We start from the raw sequence: 6,000 nt of genomic DNA, 5'->3' as shown, positions 1-6,000 counted from the left end.
CTCATCAAGATCCTCTTGTCATTAGCAAATGAATTAGTAAACCCTGCTACAATGTAAAATGGATTCTGATCGATAATAAGAGCTATGTTGATGTTTTGTTCTACTCCAATTTCCTTAGTTTGGGGCTGGAAATAGAAAGACTTCAACCTGCATTTGGGCCATTATATGGTTTTGATAGTTCAACCAGTACGGGTTAAGGGAACAATAAATCTCCCTGTTGTTATTGGAGATTTTTCTCAATAGATAACTTGCTCAATCCAGTTCATTGTTGTCAGGTCAGAATCAACATACAATGTCATATTTGAGAGATCTCTGCAATCCATCTTTAGCATCACACATTTGTGCTACACTTGAAGCTCAAATTACCAACCTCAACAGGGATCAACGCCGTACGAGGAGATCAACAGATAACACAATCATGCCACCTCAGGCAAGCTCAGCCACGCCCATCAGTAACACTTAGCATTGAAAAATTTGATCTCTAAGATGAAGATATATCTTAAAGAGCTTCCCCCGTGGAAGATTTGGTTCATGTCCCGCTCTCTAATGAACACCCATCGAGAATAGTACAACTTGGTTCCTTACTCTCCGATGAACAAAGGTCAAAATATGTAGATCTCCTCCAAAGGAACCAAGATATTTTTGCATGGACCTCGGTCGACATGCTTGGGGTTGACCCTGAAATAAACATGCACTCTTTAAAGATAGATTCAACCTTTAAACTGATCGTCTAGAAGGAGCACAATTTTGTTCCAGATCACTCACAAGCTATTGAACAAGAAGTCAACAAGCTTCTTGAAGCAAAGTTCATATGGGAAGTACACCATCATGCATGGCTGGCCATCGTCGTCATGGTGAAAAAAGCTAGTGGTTCATGGAGAATATGTGTTGATTATACATACCTCAATAAATCATGTCCGAAGGATAGCTTTCCTCTCCCACGCATAGATCAACTTGTCGATGCTACTTTCGGACATCAGATGCTCAGCTTTATGGATGCATACTCAGGGTACAATCAATAAAGATGAACCCAGTAGACGAGGAAGCCACTTCCTTTCAAACATATAAATGATTATATTATTATCAGGTTATGCCGTTCAGATTAAAAAATGCTAGTGCAACTTATCAACGTCTTATGAACAAAGGCTTCAAAAATCTTCTCGGGCATACAATGAAAGTTTATGTTGATGACATGTTAGTAAAAAGCCTGGAAGCATCCCAACACACTTCTTATCTAGAGGAGTGTTTCCAACTCCTTCGTCAATACCCGACTAAATGTTCTTTCGGAGTAACATTAGGGAAGTTTTTGGGAGTCATGGTTACCTATCGTGGAATTGAAGCAAACCCAAAAAAAATCAAGGCACCGAGCGACATGATGTCTCCAAAAAATATCAAAGATGTATAATGATTGAATGGTCGTATAGACGCTTTATCCTGCTTCTTAGCTCATTTTGGGGATAAGTATATGCCATTTTTCAAGATACTCGGAGGTGCTCGGAAAACTAATTTTTAGTGGACAGAAGATTGTCAGATTGTTTTCAAGCAACTCAAGACATATTTAGCTTCACTGCCCCTCCTCTCAAAGCTCATCTAATGAGAGATGTTATATATTATTTGGCTATTTCACATCATGCAATAAGCTCTGTTCTTGTCAGAATAGAAAATTCAATTGAGAAACTTGTATATTATGTTAGCAAGATTCTCTTTGATACGAAAAGTCGTTATCCAATGGCAGATAAGACTGCACTAGCTCTGGTATTCTCAACAAAGAGACTTCGTCCGTACTTCTAGGCTCACACTATCGGCGTTTACACATAACGCTCTTTGAAGGAAATCCTACAAAAATCAGAAGCATCAGGACAATTAGTTAAATGATCATTAGAATTGAGAGAATTTGACATCCACTATTTACCACGACTGAACATCAAATCGTGTTAGCCGACTTTGGTGTTAGCCGACTTTGTGGTAGAATGTATAGTGCCTACCTCTGATGAACCACCCTCTTCTCTTCCATGGTCACCTCAGTGGACACTATGTGTAGACGAAACATCCAGAAACTTAGGAACTGGTGCAGGAATACTACTTATCTCCCCAAAGAAAGACATTTTGGAGTACGAACTTCGTTTGAAATTCCCAGCTACGAATAATGTTATTGAATATGAAACACTTGTTGTCAGATTAAAGCTTGTCATCAACTGTGAAGTACAAAACATGATTATCTACACTGATTCTGAACTCATCGCATCTCAAGTAGAAGGAGAATTCGATGCTCATAATGCAAAACTTATGCAGTATCTCAGTCTGGTAAAAACACTTCTCGTCCAAATTGAAACATGTCAACTCATTCACATACTTCAGGAGCATAACACCTGAGTTGATGCCCTCTCCAAGCTTACAACTTCAACAATTGGAAATCTCTCTAAAAGAAGGTATATTGAGGAGATACATTTTCCTAGCATCCATGGCCCATGAGTGATACTGTCTATAAATGATCCAAGGGAGCCATAATAAATGACCCAGGGGAGCCATATTGGATGGATCCCATCATCTCCTTCCTCCAAGGCGGGACATTGCTAGACGATGCTACTACATCAATTCACATCCGACGCATGACTGCCAACTTCATCCTTATAGGGAATGAACTGTATAAGAAGACATTTGTAGGTACATATCTCAAGTGTCTTCCTCCATTTGAAGTTGATTACGCTCTACGTGAAGTTCATCTCGGAATATGCGGGGAGCATCTTGGTGGCATGACACTTGCTCTTAAAATAATGAGGCAAGGTTTCTACTGACCTACTATCAAACAAGATGCATTAGAGTTTGTGAAAAAATGTAAGATTTGTCAACTGCACTCCAATCTTATGCATGCACCACCAACAGAACTCACATCTTTTTTGAGTCCTTGGCCTTTCGCCCAATGGGGAGTTGATATCATGGGGTCATTTCTGATAGCTACTGGACAACGAAAATTCATCATCTTAGCTGTTGATTACTTCACCAAATGAGTAGCAGCAGAGTCTCTTGCCAAGATCACTGAGGCCAATGCCAAAAAATTTGTCTGAAAAACATCATCTGTCGCTTTGTGCTTCCCGCGAAGATTATCACTGATAATGAGACTCAAATCACTGAAAGGGTATTCACATCATTCTGCAAGGATCTTCACATTCAGTTGGTTCACACAACTATGGCGCATCCCCAAATGAATGGAAAGATAGAGGTGACAAATAGAACAGTGCTCAAAGGGTTAAAAACTCATCTTGAGAAGGCTGGGGGGCAGTGGGTAGAAGAGCTGCATAACGTCCTCAGGGTATATCGCACCACCGCACGAACTCCTACCGGGGAAACACCATATAACTTGTGTTTTGGCACCGAGGCTGTCATTCCCGTTGATATCGAAGTTCCAAACCCCCGATTTAAGACTTTCGATTCAGAAAGCAATGAAGAAAAGCTATGAGAACAGTTGGATCTTCTCCCGAAAATACGTGATGCGACCCTCCTCAGAGCTGCTTCCTACCGCCAAAGAATTGCTCGCCACTTCAATCGAAGAGTAAAGCCTTGACGTATCTCTATTGGTGACCTGGTTTTGCGTAGTATCGAAACCGCTGGTCATGGTCCCCAACATAACAAATTATCCCCTCTTTGAGAAGGCCCATATATCGTAGCTGCCATGATCAAGCTCATGATCAAGCGCCTGGAACCTTCAAGCTCAAAGACTCAGATGGAAAAATCCTGCCCCAGACTTGGAATGTCGAGAATCTTCGAAAATACTACAAGTAACACTTCAGTCATATCATCTATGTCATATTGCATACAATGTCAATGTATCTCAAACTTATTTTATTGCTTTCTTCTACAAAAGAGAATATCTTTAGAAAGTGTAACGACTCATCCACAAGTCACTTTATGCTCTCGGCTCGAGAAATACACAACTTTGGTTGTATCTTACTTAGATCACAATCGATCCCAGGGGGATTTGATCTGACCTCATGGGTTAACATCGTTGAATTTTTACTTTGATAAACAACCCTGAATAGGTTAACAACCCTTGGTGGACTACCCCTAATCCCTTTCACACAGGTTCATAAGCGAGCAATGCTCCAACAAACAACCTTGGATGAGTTAAAAAGTCCTCGGTAGACTTTCTTTGGCTCCTCCCATGCATGTTAAGCATCACTGAGTAATACTCTGATGCATAACCTCAACCAAGTAAAAGATTGCTGACAATTTATCTCCACGGTAACCTTCTTATATGACATTGGACATCCAACGCATCACACCACTGTGATGCTCCACCTAGCGCAATGCCGTGACACACTGCCACAACACGTCACCAAGCTACAACACATCGCTGCTATGCACCCTCACAAAGCATCGTCATGCTGCAACAGTCGCCGTGCAACAACACATCGTTGCGACGCACTGCTGCAAGTCGTCCCTAGGCTACAACATGTCGCTGCGACGCACCATCATAAAATGCCACGCCGCAATGGGTCGCCGCAACGCGTTGCAGCGTTGTAGCACGTCGTCACAACGCACCACACCAATTCGTCACGTCGCTGCAACACACCGCTGCAACACGTCGTGTTGCCTCCACGCACCACCACAATGCGTCGCGTCGCCGCAATGCGTGGAGCCGCTGTGTCACGTCACATCGCCGCGCCGCCGCGACGCACCGCCGCACCTCTACCCTCTCCTTCAAACCTCTATTTATATGCTTCATAAGGGATTTAACCATTAAATGATCATTATTATAGACTTCAAAAAGAAATGAAAAATTAAATATTTGTTATTAAACAGACTTAAAAAGGAGTGCAAACACTAAATGTCATAAAAAATTTCTCGGGCTCCCCAACTCTGCATTTTGGGCTCACTTTTTTAGCTTCAGGCTTACAGGCGACTTGTCTAGAGCAGAACTCGAATCTTGTTATCCTCTTATGAAACAAAAAACATTATCAACTGAGCTGTCTTCAACTTCTTAATATATAAAGAAAATAAAATATTTTTATACTGATACTAATAAAATAATATATATTGATACATATACATGACAAATGCTCTGGATCTTAATATTTTTGGACGATAAAAATAGTCTCGTCCGAAAATAGGGGGCAACTGATACGCCACTAATAAATTTTCATCATCCGACATGAATCTCGAAGCATAACACGAATCTCAAGATGATATTTTAAACAATAAATATTTAAATCTTGATAAAAAGTCATTAAAAGCTCTGATTTCAACAAACTTATAGTCAAACTAACCGACTCGTTGATACAGACCTAATGACATGAAAACTAGTCCAATCCGAGTCAAATCAAACTTAGATCAAGTCATTAAACTACCCTTGGATGATTTATGGACACATTTGGAAGTCAAACAGATGTCGACACTGACAAGTTTACACTCGAATCGAGCAGCTCGACAAGGCAAATCCAAGGAGACTAAGATCACTCAATTCCGATATCGTTAAGGCACGCTCGACAAAGCAAATCCAAGGAGACTAAGATCACTCAATTCCGACATCGTTAATGCACTCAAATGACCATTAAACGCGGCATGATCAGAGGAAACACTCTAGACAGTTCTATCAAAATAGTTGACATTCCTGCATTAATTGCATCAAGAACACTATAAATAAACCTCCACCCCTCACATGAGAGAGTGCTGAAATTTAGAGATAAAGTCTGAGGCCTTGAGGAGAAGCTGCAGCTCAGCATCACCGCAGACTGTTGTCGACCCTCGCCGACCGCCGACAACTACCGCCGACCTCCGACGACCACTACCGACCGTCGTCGACCACAAATCTCCGTCTTCGACCACCGCTAACCGTTGTCGACCACCGCCGACCTCCGTCGACCTCCGCCGACAGTCGTCTACCTCTGTCGATCATCTCCACCAACCAAACGCCGTTAGTCGAAGTTGTAATCTGAAAAATATAGTTACTATTTCCCGTCTTATATAATCATCAATTAATAGTGTATTTCCGCAATTGGGCCA

This window comes from Phalaenopsis equestris, unplaced genomic scaffold, assembly GCF_001263595.1.
Source record: "Phalaenopsis equestris unplaced genomic scaffold, ASM126359v1 Scaffold000287, whole genome shotgun sequence".
Lineage (NCBI taxonomy): Eukaryota > Viridiplantae > Streptophyta > Magnoliopsida > Asparagales > Orchidaceae > Phalaenopsis > Phalaenopsis equestris.
This window is presented reverse-complemented; position numbering follows the sequence as displayed.